General features: G+C 36.3%; 1 non-coding gene across 1 annotated transcript; it reads left to right on the top strand.

The window, feature by feature from the left end:
- The first annotated feature begins 738 nt into the window (after window positions 1–738).
- On the top strand, window positions 739–845 carry LOC140530561 (U6 spliceosomal RNA). The gene has a single exon (XR_011975997.1). It is a non-coding gene; the product is annotated as a U6 spliceosomal RNA (small nuclear RNA).
- The last annotated feature ends 13,023 nt before the right edge of the window (window positions 846–13,868 follow it).

Here is a 13,868-nt window from a genome sequence, read left to right as displayed (position 1 = left end):
TAGCCCTTCATAAACTGGACAAAATCTGGCACAAGACTTTTGTTTTGTTTTATTTGTTTTATTTCCATATTTTATAATAAAAATCTCTTATTAACTCTTGATGAACCAGGGAAATGAAATGAAATGAATACTTTATTCTTTCACCATTTAGTGAGTTAATAGACTATTTGTTGTATTATTCCTGAGAAATAAAATGCCTTAATTCATTGACAGAAGTTGCAATTTTTGTCTCATCTTAAATACGTTTAAACTTAATAATTGTTTAGAGATTCATATTAAAAGAATTTTAAGCCAACTCTTTCTCTTCTTCTTTAAAGCAATTTACTGTCCAAGTTTCAAAGTTTTTGAGAACTGTGGTCTTATAGTGACCTCATAAATTCATCCCAGAATTTAGCTAATTTTACTCAAACTGTGATTTAGTATAATTTAAAGGCCAAACCTAAATTATCTGGTGTGACTACTTCAGGAGCTCACAGTTGGTGAAAGTCACAAGTTGAGAAGCTGTCAAATATATGATTATGCCCTGCATTATGAATTTCACTGTGATCAATCTTATTTTCCAGATTATTATAATTTTGGTACTACTTCAATTTTGGCTGGATCAAATACCTGTTGTCAACTTATATTTATTGTGTATACTCTGTGTGAGTTTCTGTGCATTGTTTTGAGGATGAAACCTAGTTTGAAAGCCTGGGTAACTGCAAAGATAATAGTAACTTTATAAGAAATAAAGAAATTGTGCTCATTTTGAGCAAAACATATGTTAAAATTGGAAAATTATACTAAAATTAGCATGGCCCCTGCACAAGAATAACATATAAATTTGTGAAGCATTCCATATCTTTATAAACCTGAGTACCCCTGCTACTGGGATAAGAGCTCACTGTTTGACAAAAACTCCTGGGAAAACTGAAAAAATAGTATGGTGGAAACTGGCATGGACCAATGTCTGATACCACATACCAGAATAAAGTCCAAATGCGTATATGATCTAGGTATAAAGGCTGACAATATAAACAAATTAAGGCAGAAAGGAATCATTTATTTTTCAGATTTATGGAGAATGGAGGAATTTATGACCAAACAATAGATAGAGAACATTATGAAATGCAATATGGATAATTTTGACTACAATAAATTGAAAAATTTTTGTTCAAACAAAGCCAATGCAACCAAGATTAGGAGGGATGCAGAAAATGGAAAATACGTTTTACAGCTAGTGTCTCTGATAAAGGCCTAATTTCTAAAATACATAGAGAACTGAGTCAAATTTACAAGAATACAAGTCTTTCTCCAATTGATAAATGATCAAAGGATATAAACAGGCAGTTTTCAGAGGAAGAAATTAAAACTTTCTATAGTCACTTTACAAAATGCCCTAAATCACTATTGATTGGAGAGGTGAAAATCAAAGCAACTCTGAGTTACCACATCACAAAGGGCTATAAAAGCCTGAATATTATTTAACCCAGCAATATTATTTCTAGGGTTGTATTCTAAAGAGATCATAAAAATGGGAAAAAGACCCACACGTACAAAAATATTTAGAGCAGCTCTTTTTGTGGTGTCTAAGAACTGAAAATCGAGGGAGTGTCCATCTATTAGGGAATAGTTGAGCAAGTAGTGTTATATAGATGTAATGGAATACTATTTTGCTGTAAGAAATGACAAATAGGAGGACTGCAGCAACACCTGGATAGGCTTATGTGAACTGATGCTGAGTGAAGTGAGCAGAACCAGGAGAACACTATACACAGTAAGAGCCACTGTATGTGAGGACTGTTTTTGATAGATTTAGTCCTGCACAGCAATGCAAGGACCTAAAACATTACCAAAGGAGTCATGATGAAAAATGCCATCCATATCCAGAGAAAGAACTATGAAGTTGGAACACAGAATGAAACTATTTTCTCTTTTGTTATGTTTTCTTTTGTTTTGCTTTTTCTCGTGGTTTCTCCCATTTGCTTTAATTCTTCCATGCAATATGACTAATGTGAAAATGTATTTAATAAGAATGTATGTGTAGAGTCCATATAAGATTTCATGCCATCTTGGGGAGGGAGGGAGAGAAAATTTGGAACTTATGCAAGTGATTGTTGAAAACTGAAAACAAAGAAATGAATAAATTTAGGAGAAAAAAGAAATAAAGCAATCATTAACTGAAGAGAGTTTGGGAGGGAAAGTATTTGTGATAAAAGAAATATTACTCACCTCCAGAGACAGAACTAGATTGAAGCTTACTTTTAAAATACTTTCAAATTTCCTTGGATCAGTGTCTTGATTAGAGTAGGTAATAATTTTTCCAGTTTTTCATTACTACAATATTTCTGTTTCTATATTCAATGTTCCCTTTTTTCTGCTTACTTGATTTTGTATCTATTCACATAAATCTTTTCAGATTTTGCTGAAATCATCCCTTCTGTCATTTCTATTTTAAAATTTTTTTAAATAAATTTATTTTCAGTTTTCAGCATTCACTTCTACAAACTTTTGAATTTCAAATTTTCTCCTTATCTTCCCATACCCCCAACACAGGACAGCATGTATTCTGATTGCCCTTTCCTCCAGTCTTCCCTCCTTTCTATCACACCCAGCCCATCCCCTTATCTATTTTCCTGCAGGATAAGATAGATTTCTATATCACATTGTCTATATATTATTTCCTAGTTGCATATAAAAACAACCTCTAATATTCATTTTCAAAGTTTTGAGTTCTACATTCTATGCCTTTCCCCCTCTCCATCCACCCTCACTGAGAAGGCAAGCAGTTGGATTCAAGTTATATGCGTGGTCATGCAAAAGACCTCCGTAAGTCATGTTGTGAAAGTCCAATTATATTTTCCTTTATCCTATCCACTCCTCCATTCATCCAATTCTTTCCTTTGACCTATCCCTCTACAAGAGTGTTTGCTTCTGATTACACCTTTCCCCATTCTGCATTTTCTTATCCCCCCTCTTTTATTCCCTCCCCCATCACCACCCCACTTTCCTGTAGGGTAAGATACACTTCCATACTCAATTATGCGTGTATATTATTCCTTCCTGAAGCCAAATCCAATGAAAAGAAGGCCCACTTATTCCCTCTCACCTTCTTTTTCTCTTCCTCCATTGTAAAAGCTTTTTATTGACTTTTTTATGTAAGATGATTCTACTTCTACATTCTACTTCTCCCTTTCCCTTTCTCCTAATACATTCCTCTCAACTCTTATTTTACTTTTTTAAGATATCATCCCTTCATATTCAACTCTTTTCATGTAGGAATATAAACATTTAAACTTTAATAAGCCCCTTATGGTTTTTTTTTCCTGTTTATCTTTTCATGTTTTTGTTGATCCTTGTATTTGGAAGTCAGATTTTCTATTCAACTCTGGTTTTTTCATCAAGAACACTTAGAACTCTTCTGTCTCATTGAAGTTCTATTTTTTCCCCTGAAGTATTATACTTAGTTTTGCTGAGTGGGTGATTCTCGATTTTAATCCTATGTCCTGTGATCTCTGGAATATCCTATCCCAAGTCCTTTGATCCCTTAATGTAGAAGCCACCAAATCTTTTGTTATTCTGGTTGTGTTTCCACAGTACTTGAATTGTTTCCTTCTTGTTGTTTGTAACATTTTCTCCTTGACCTGGGAACTCTAGAATTTGGCTACAATATCCCTAGTTTTCCTCATGGAATCTCTTTCTGGAGGTGATTGGAAGATTATTTCTATTTTCCACTCTAGTTCTAGAATATCAGGGAAGTTTTCCTTGAAAAATGTTTGAAAGATGATGTCTAGGTTCTTTTTTTATATCATAATTTTCAGGTAGTCCAATAATTTTTAAATGATCTCTCCTAGATCCATATTCCAGGTCAGTTGTTTATCCAGTTAGTTGCTTCACATTGTCTTCTATTTTTTCATTCTTTTGGTTTTGTTTCATAATATCTTGATTTCTCATAAAGTGCATAAAAATGTATATTGTTTTGCAGCTGTTTTCAGGAATATTTCTGGGGACCTGTAACCTTTCAGTCATTTCAAGGTGGTATGACTTAAGGAGAGGTATTTACTACTCTCCTGGCCTATGCTCTGGTTTGTAAGTGACTACAATCACTATTTTTCTGCCCTCCAACTGAGAGGAGGATCTCTGCTCCACCGTGACCACAAGCTCTGATATGCTAGTGCTTCTCCTCACCACATTGGACCCAGATTGGAGTATGGACAATGAAACCGAATTCTGCTTCAGTGCTAGGGAAGAAACCCTTAACATCCCCTTATGACCATATGTTCAGGGCCTTTACTCTCTGTGGAATGAGAGCTCTGAAAGCAGTGCTGCTGCTGATTCAATCTTCACCACATCCAGCTCCTGTTTTCTTGAAACCAGGTCTGTTTGGGCAGAGTTTGTGCTAGATTGTGCTCACCCTCACCTAGGTATGATACACCTTTTTCTGATGACTTTCTAAGTTGTCTTTAGAACTCCTGGACTGAGAAGTATGGAAAACACCTCTTCTGCTACTGATATAGTTACCCTGAGGCCTTATACTGTGGCCCTGTAGCCCAATCTACACTGGTGCAGCCTGTGCTGGACTCTGATCCTCTCTTACCCTGGTACAAAAGACATTTTCTGCCAAATTTCTAAGTTGCTTTGGACTGGAAAATTGTTTCACTTAGTCTTTTTGTGGTTTCTGCCACTTTAGAATTTGTTTAAAGTCATTATTTAAAGCTATTTGGAGAGGTTTGGGGAAGAGCTCAGGTGAGCCCTTGCCTTTATTCTGCCATCTTGGCTTGGTCTCGATAAGATAGATTTCTACACTCGAATGAGTATGATCAAATGTTTTTCCCTCTTTGAATCAATTTAGATAAGAGTGAGGTTCAAGTGTTGCCTACTCCCCTTCCCATTATCCTCTCAATTGTAAAAGCTCTTCTTTGCTTGCCTCTTTTACATGAGATACTTGTTGCCATTCTTCCTCTCCTCTCCCCCTTCTCCCAGGACACCTCTTTCTTGGTCATGCATTTGTTAACATTATCCCAACATAATAGACTCACCCTTGTGCCTTTAGTTTATAAAGTCTATAGTCTAACTGCTATAATGCAGTTCTTAGGAGACCCATGTATTATTCCATGTCCATATGTGAACAGTTTAACTTCAAGTCCCTGATGATGTCTCTGTTCACTTGAAGTCAACTTTTTTTCTTGAAGTCAAATTTTTTCTTGAAATCAACTTTTTTCCAAGTTTTTGGAAGTTTTTTTTTTGGAAGTTAACTTCTCTATTCAGCTTTGGTCTTTTCATTAGCAATGCTTGAAAGGCCTAGTGGGCAATAGCATAATTCCTATTTTAATAAAGCAATAATTTTAAAAAGTTTTATTATTTATTAGAGTGGAAAGGGATATGATGCATTTTCAGTTGCTAAAGTGTTTTGGAAATTCTAGGAGAAATCAGTGGGGAAATAGAGACGTTAGATGAAAAATGTTATTCTAAGGATATGACGAGTGTCATCATTTGGAGAGAAAATCATGTCTTAATGAAGAAGTAATCCCTCCTTTCTCACTTGACTTTCTGAAGATTCCTGTTGTTTCTTATACTATATTTATATCATAAGATATGCTGAGATAAGATAAACAGCTTTTGTTTCATAATGAAATAAAAATTATCTCATTTAGCATTTATTTAATTTAGTTTTCTAGGATGTGAGTTGAAAGATATTGGCATTCAAATACTAGCTTTTTCTTCTAATTAGGAGAGTTGGTCATTAATTTTGTCAAGTTGTTACAGACTTTTCCTAAAATCTTGACAGTAAAGAAGCTATCTCAACTTTCTCTCACTTTGATGAGTTCTGTATCTATCTGATCTCTTTTGATGGTTCTCAGTCCACTTAGTAAGGACAAAAAATGCATTTTGGTTGCAGAGAAAGTATGTATATTGAATATGAAATAACACTTGTACTTTTATACAAGGTTTATAACTATAAGATATACTTTTAGAAAGTGTATTTTCTACACATGTAAGGGCGTAAAGGGTACTTCAAAGGCTTCCCACCAATTTTAAGCTATTAAAGTTTGTCTACATAGATATTTGTTGTTTTTGTTCAGTCATATGTGATTTCATAACCCAATGAACTGAATGACTCAGTGCTGTCTGTGGGGTTTTCCTGGCAAGAATACTCAAGTGATTTGCCATTTCCTTCTCCATACACAAGAAGAGGTTAAATGACTTCCTCAGGGTCACACAGCTGGTAAGATCTAGGACCATATTTGAATTCAGGTCTACCTTACTCCAGGTCCAATAGTCTATTCACTGAGCCATCTAGCTGCCTCCTATAGAGACGGATTATGTGTGTGTGTGTGTGTATCTATGTATTTGTGTATATATATTTAAGCATGTGCATGTATACACATATACACAAACACACTTATGTGTGTATGTAAATACAAACAGTCTATTCTCACTTTATTGACTACACTAAAGCCTTTGACTATGTGGAGCATAACAAAATGGGGAAACTCATCAAAGAGAGAGGAGTACCAGATCATCTTATTTGTCTCCTGAGGAACCTGTATGTTGATCAAAAGCAACAATTAGAGTCAAACATAGAAATGATTGGTTTAAAATTAGAAAAGGAGTAGAGCAAGACTGTACAGTGTTACCTTATTTATTTAACTTTTTTTGCAGGGTGCATCATGTGAAATGCCAGGCTGGATGAATCAAAAACTGGAATTAAGGTTGTCACAAGAAAGAGCAGTAATCCCAACTATGCAGATGCTGTCATTCTGATGGCAGGAAGTGAAGACGAGTGAAGAAGCCTCTGGATGAAGAAGAAAGAGGAGAGTGTCAAAACTAGCTTGAAGCTTAACCAAACAAAAAACCAAACCAAGACAAAACAAAGAACAACTCCAAAATCTTTTCAACTTGTTCTGTTGCTACCTGGCAAATAGACAGAGAAGAAATGGAAGCAGTGTCAGATTCTGTATTCTTTGGTTCAAATAGCATTGCAGATGGTGACTACTGCCTTGAAATTAAGATACTTGCTGGACATCTGGACAGCATAGTAAAATGAAAAAGAGATATCACCTTGCTAACAAAGATCCATATAGTCAAAGCTATGTTATTGTTCTTTTTTTCCAGTAGTAATGCATGATTGAGAGAATTGAATTGTAAAGAGAGCTGAGCACTACAGAATCAGTGCTTTTGAATCATGGTGCTGGAGAAAACTTTGAGAGTTCCTTGAGCATCAAGGAGGTCGAATTAGTCAACACTTAAAGAAATTAATGCAGGATATTCACTGAAAGTAACATTTAAATATTTTGGCCACATGATGAGAAGATGAGACTTATTAGAAAAGATCCTGATGTTGGGAAATATTGAAGGAAAAGGCTTAAAGGGATGTCAGAGCATATGATGGATAGATAGTATTATGGGAACAATGAACACGAACTTGGCCAGATTTTGAGAGAAAATGGAAGATAGAAGATCCTGGAGTGCTATGGTCTATGGAGTCATGAAGAATGAGATATAATTGAATGACTGAAGAACAGAAAGTATGACATGACATTTTGTTTATTAGTTTTCCCAGTAAGTGACATAATTTGCCCTTGAGGCTATTGATCCACTACAGGTTATAACACACTGGACTAAATCACACCAATAATCTCCATGAAGTTTTCCTGGCAAGAACACTCAACTGGTTTATCATTTCCTTCTCCAGAGGCAAATGAGACTGAAGATTAAATATCAAGAGACAGAGTAGATTCTCATCTTTATTTACAAGTTTCCTTTGACTTCATGGTAATAAAGGTTTTTTGCCCTCATTGGAGGCAATCAATTGATCTGTTTATTAATAAGTAGCATAGCCCTGCTAACATATTATCTTGCTTGAAAACATGACTGGGTTTATCATTTTGTTAAAATTACATTGCAGCATCATGCTTCCTCTTTTGATCTTTGGTTCCTTTCATAATACTAAATTTTCCTATTCAGTGGAATTAGTGGGATCTTCCTTTTGAATAGTACTCATTGCCCCAACTCCTCAGTGATGACCTTCAGCTGTCTGAAACTTAGAATTTTCCTGGACATTTTTCCTCATACCATCTCCCCAATCATGTGCATTTTTGGTTTTGTTTTTGTCTTTACTTTTATTATGCATAAATAAAACTAGATAAGATTTTGTTATCAAAGAAAGCAGGGGAGTAGTAAAATTCAAATTGCTTATTTCTACTTCTTGACTTCTCTAACACAAAAGTGTCTGGATAAGGACCTTCTACTTGACAGGCAGCTAAGTTGCTCAGTGGATAAAACACTGATCCAGGAGTCAGAAAGACCTGAGTTCAAATTTGGCCTCTGATACTTACTGGCTGTGTGACCCTGGGAAAGACACTTAACCTCTGTTTGCCTTAATCTACTGGAGAAGAAAATGACAAATCATTTCAGCATACTTGCCAAGAAAATCCCATGGACAATATGGTTTGCAGGATCACAAAAGTCAGACATCACTAAAGAATAACAACATGCTCTGCTTGTATCTATGGTCATGGATTACTGAGATTCAACTTTAGTTTCTGAGAGCCTGCTGAACTTGCAAAAGCTTGTTAGTTTTTAAGATCAAAGCATGATCTTTTAAGCCCTGAAAATCCTGGGTAACTAAATATCAACTCCCTTTGAATATTGGTCCACTACTCTAGGATATACTCCTAAGGAATTATACTTTTTTGGTGTCTGCACAAAGGACACAGTGGGTGGGGGGCAGAGATTTCCCTGAAACCTCTTCTTAAAATGTTCTAAAATTATGGTGCTTCCTCCACACTTAATGATGCTTTATCTGTCTTTTTCCTTATGCACCATGCCACTATCCCCAAAATGTAGGCGTAACAATTGTGCTGATTCAAGACTAGTGGGATAATGAAAAGAAAAACAAAACAAAACACCACATTTCTCTTTTCATGGTAGTTTGAATGAACAACATGCAAAGATTCAAGTTTTTTTTTTTTCACTCATTTCAAACAGTTCTTGGGCAAGTAATAGTTTGGTGTGAGTAGCTGAGCAAATAGAACACTTAATTGCTTTATTAGAGATATGATCTTTATTTCTTTGTAAAGTAGTAGGTTAAATGCAGCATTTTTTTTCTTTCAATGGCTAATGAGCCATAAGGAAAAACATTAATTGTAGACCACATAGGAAAAAACATAGCAACTTTTAATTTATCTTCCAAATCTGTGCCTTGCTGTAGGGTGTTGACTCTGATTTCAGAGATGGAAATATCACCCACTGACATCTTAGGTGTTATTGAACTTAGATGGATGGGAATGGGCAAATTTAATTCATGGGATCACTGCATATACTCTTGTATATCTCCCAAGAATCTCTTGGGAGAAATGGATTAGCCTTCATAGTCAATAAAAGTAGTTCAATATAATCTCAAAAACGGCAGAATGAGAACTATTCTCATCCAAGGCAAATGGTTAAATATCATAGTAATATGTCTGTGCTCTAACAACTCATGTCAAGAGACCAAAGTTGATCAGTTCTATGAAGAACTACAACAAATTTTAGAAATAATGGCAAAAAGATGTCATATTATTCCTAGGAAATTGGAATGCTAAAATAGAAAATCAAAAGATAATTGAAATAACAGGCAAATTTCTCACCTTGTTATACAAAATAAGACAGGACAGAGATCAATAGATTTTTGTCAAGATAGCTCACTGGTCATAGAAAACACTCTTTTTCAACCACCCAAAAGGCAACTCTACACATGGACACCATCAGATGGTCAATATAAACATCAGATTGATTATTTACTTTGCAACCAAAGGAGGAAGAACTCTATGTATTCAGCTAAAACAAGACCTGGAGCTGACTGTGGTTCAGATCATGAGTTTTTTATTTTCAAATTTGGACCAAAATTGAAGAAAGAAGGGAAAATCATGAGACTATATAAATATGCTCTAAATATGATGACTATGTAGTGAAGGTGTTGAATAGATTTAAGGGATTAGATCTGGTAGACAGAATGTCTGAAGAAGTATTGACAAAGTTCTACAATATTGTACAGGAGGCAGCTACATATATATGTAGCTGCTTCCTGTTCTCTCTCTCTCTCTCTCTCTCTCTCTCTCTCTCTCTCTCTCTCTCTCTCTCTCTCTCTCTCTCTCTTTCTCTCCACACACACACACACACAGGAAAAAAAGAAGAGCAAGAAAGCAAAATGGATGTCTGATGAGGGTTTATAGATAGCTACGGAAAGAAGAAAAGAGAAAGGGAAAGATACATTCGAATGATGCAGAATTCAAGAAAATAACAAAGAGAGATAAAAATGTTTACTGAAATGAGCAATGCAGTGAAATAGAAAAAAATAATAGAATGGGAAAGACAAAAGCTCTCTTCAAGAAAATTAGAGATAGCAACGGAATGTTCCATATGAAAATGGGCATGATAAAAGACAAAAATGGTAGGGATTTAGATACAAAAGTGATTAAGAAGAGGTGGCAAAGATACTACACTAGAAAGACCTTAGTGTAGTTACTGATCTAGAGACAGGCATGCTAGAGAGAGAAATCAAGTGGGCTTTGCTAACAGTGATAATAGAATTCAAACTGAGCTACCTAAAATGCTAAAAGTGCTGCACTCAATATGCCAGCAAATTTGAAAAACAACTGGTCACTTGATTTGAAAAAAGCAGTTTGTATCTGGATCCTAAAGAAGGGCAAAGCCAAGAAGTATTCAAGTTACCAAATAATGGTACATATTTCACACACCGGCAAGGTTATGCTTAAGATTCTGCAAGCTGGACTTCAGCAATATATGAACCAAGAATTACCAGATGACCAGGCTGGTTTTCAGAGACAGAAGAATTAGTGACCAAATTGCAAACATTTGTAGATTATGAAGAATGCAGGGGAGTTCCAGAAAACAGACAAAAAGACAAAAAGAATGATCTACTTTTGCTTCATTGACTAAAGCCTTTAATTGTGTGAGTCACAATAAAATGTGGCAAGTTTTCAAAGAGACAGGAGTAGCAAATGATCTTAGTGGTTTCATGAGGAACAGATATGCAGGCCAAGAAACTGTAAAGGGTGCTGACCGCCACGCCATCTGGGATGCCACACTGACGGACATCAGGTAAACTGAGTCCAGAGCAGGGAAGGGTGAACAAGATGGTGCTGGAAGGGATGGCCCCACCCCTGGTTTGCGTTTGTTACTTTAATTCCAGCTTGTGTTCATTACCATAGTTTCGGGTTTGTTTGTGTGTGTTACCATGGTTCATTGGGCTGTCTGGCAGAGACTATATAATCAGAGTGCTTGCTTGAATAAATCGGAGTTGCTTCATGAGCAGCTCTCCCACCTCATTCTTTTACTCGCGAGTTCCACAGGAGGACCAGCAGCCTGCTGGTCAGGCATACGACTTGTTCCTCTTGGTGTGCTATGCTGTTACCATAGCAAGAAACAAGTCAGAACTGAAGATGGAACAACTGATTGGTTTAAGATTTGAAAAGGAGTACAAGACTAGTGTGCATTATCATCTTATTAGTGTAACTTTGTACAGGGTACATCATGTAAAATACTAGACTGGATGAATCAAAAGCTGAAATTAAGCTTGCCAGGAGAAATAGCAATAATCTCAGATATGCAGATGATACCACTCTAATGACAGAAAGCAAGGAGAAATTAAGAAACCTCTGGATGGGGGTAAAAGTATTGAGTGTAAAACAGAACAAAATGAAACAAAACCTAAGATCTTGGCAACTGATACCATCACTTCCTGGCAAACAGAAGGAGAATAAATGGAAGCAGTGTCAGATTTTATATTTTTCAGCTCAAAGATCACTGCAGATAGTGAATATTGCCATGGAATTAAAAGATTCTTGCTTTTTGGAAGAAAAGCTATGGCAAATCTGGACAGCATACTAAAAAGCAGAGACATCACCTTGCCAACCAAAGGTCCTTATATGATCAAAGCTACGGTTTTTCCAGTAGCAATGTATCATTATGAGAGTTAGATTATAAAAGAAAGTTGAGTGTGACAGACATGATGCTGTTGAATTATGTTGCTTGTAAACACTTTTGAGTGCCCTTTGGACAAAAAGAAAGTCATTTCAGTCAATACTTAAAGAAATTAATTCAATTTATTCACTGGAATGTCAAATACTAAAGCCGAAGCTTAAAAACTTTAACCACATGAGAAGATTAGAGTTATTGGAAAACACCATGATTTGGGGATAGATTGAAGGCAAAAGAAAAAGGGGATGACAGAGCATGAGATGGTAGATAGTGTCATGGAAGCAATGAATATGGGCTTGGAACAGACTTCAAAAGATAGTGGAGGATAGAAAAGTCCAGTGTGCTATGGTCCCTGGAGTCATAAAGAATTGGACATGACTTAAGAACAACAACAACAGTTCGCAGATGATGATAGATTTCTCAACCATTACAACTAAGATGTCAAGAGTAATTGCCAGTAGTGGAGGGACCACCCATTTTGATGATGCAATGAGATTTAATGGGATTTAAATTTGTCCTCTTGAATACTCTCTCTTTTCTGGATTTTAATATTTCTACCCTCCTTTATTTCTTTTTCTACCTTTGTGATCAGTTTTTTTCTCTTTGTCATTTGCTAGATCTATCTCATGGTCACTAATTGTGAGTATGTCCCAATGATGAGTCTAGGATGTCTTCTTTTTGCCCACTATACAATTTGTATCATTAGATGAATGCCTCCATGATTATCTCTATGCAGATTATCTCTATGCAGATTCTCAGACCTATTTATCCAGCCCCAATATCTCTCCTGAGCTCAGGTCTATCACTATCTTTTTACCTATTCTGCATCTTCACTTAAATATCTTGTAGAAAGTCCAAACTCAGTATGTCCAAAAGAGAACATATGATCAATCTCTATTCCAAAATCTCTCATCACATTTGGTTCAAGGAAGGACACTCAATTTGGTATGAAAACCTATCTTACATTACTGCTGAATCATGGCATAGTCAGGCAGGATCTGCAAATTAAAAGAAAAGTATAGGGGTTGGGATAATTGTTCATTGTTTCCCAATTGTGGTGGCTATGTTTCTGTGAAGCCCCAGGAGCACCTTGAGATTGTATTGTATGCAAAGCCCAGGCAGGAATGGTGAGAACTTGTAATGGAGCCATAGAGCAGGAGTAGAGAACTGCCTGTGTGCCAACATTGGAGAGATGAGCCATAGAACAGGAGTGGAGAGCTGTCTGCATGCAGACCCAGGCAAGAGACTGGAGCAGCCAGCTCCTACTGGAGAAGGAGGAATCCAGGAACTTGGAATTCAGCCCCATGGCAAAATAAAGACTGAGGGGCAAGGCAGGAGAGCTGAGTATGCTTTTTGTGCTGCATTCTCCTGGGACTGTTTGGAATCTAGGGGTTAGAGTTACCTATGGTGAGTGGGCAGAAGTGCCCTGTACTGCCAAGGACCCCACCCAGCTGGCTTTGTTGCCCAGCCTTCCCTCAGGACTTGGAAACAGGGGCTAGAGCAGTTTTAAAACTAGGACTTGACTCTTTACAGCCTGCACCTGAGGGTGACCAGAGGAAGCCTGAAATGGCAATATGGGGAGATGGACTTGAAAAAGGATTTTATTTCCCCAGTTAGATTGTGAGTTTCTTGAAAGCAAAAGAGGTTAGCTTTTGATTGTTTGTTTGTTTTGTAGCCCCAATGCTCAGTACGGTGCTGAACATATTCTAAGCACTTAAGAAATACTTATTGGCCCAAGAATTTGTCAGCATTTTACTGAGAAATTTTTTTGGAAATGTAACAATCATTTTTAAAAATTAATTCAAAATTACCACTTGATAGAAATTAGGCAGTCACAACAAGATAAAAGCACATGTTAGGATTAAATTTTCAATTTCTAACCAGTTTTTAAACAACCTCTTTGT

Source organism: Notamacropus eugenii, chromosome 2 (genome assembly GCF_028372415.1).
Source record: "Notamacropus eugenii isolate mMacEug1 chromosome 2, mMacEug1.pri_v2, whole genome shotgun sequence".
Taxonomy (NCBI): domain Eukaryota; kingdom Metazoa; phylum Chordata; class Mammalia; order Diprotodontia; family Macropodidae; genus Notamacropus; species Notamacropus eugenii.
This window is presented reverse-complemented; position numbering and strand designations above follow the sequence as displayed.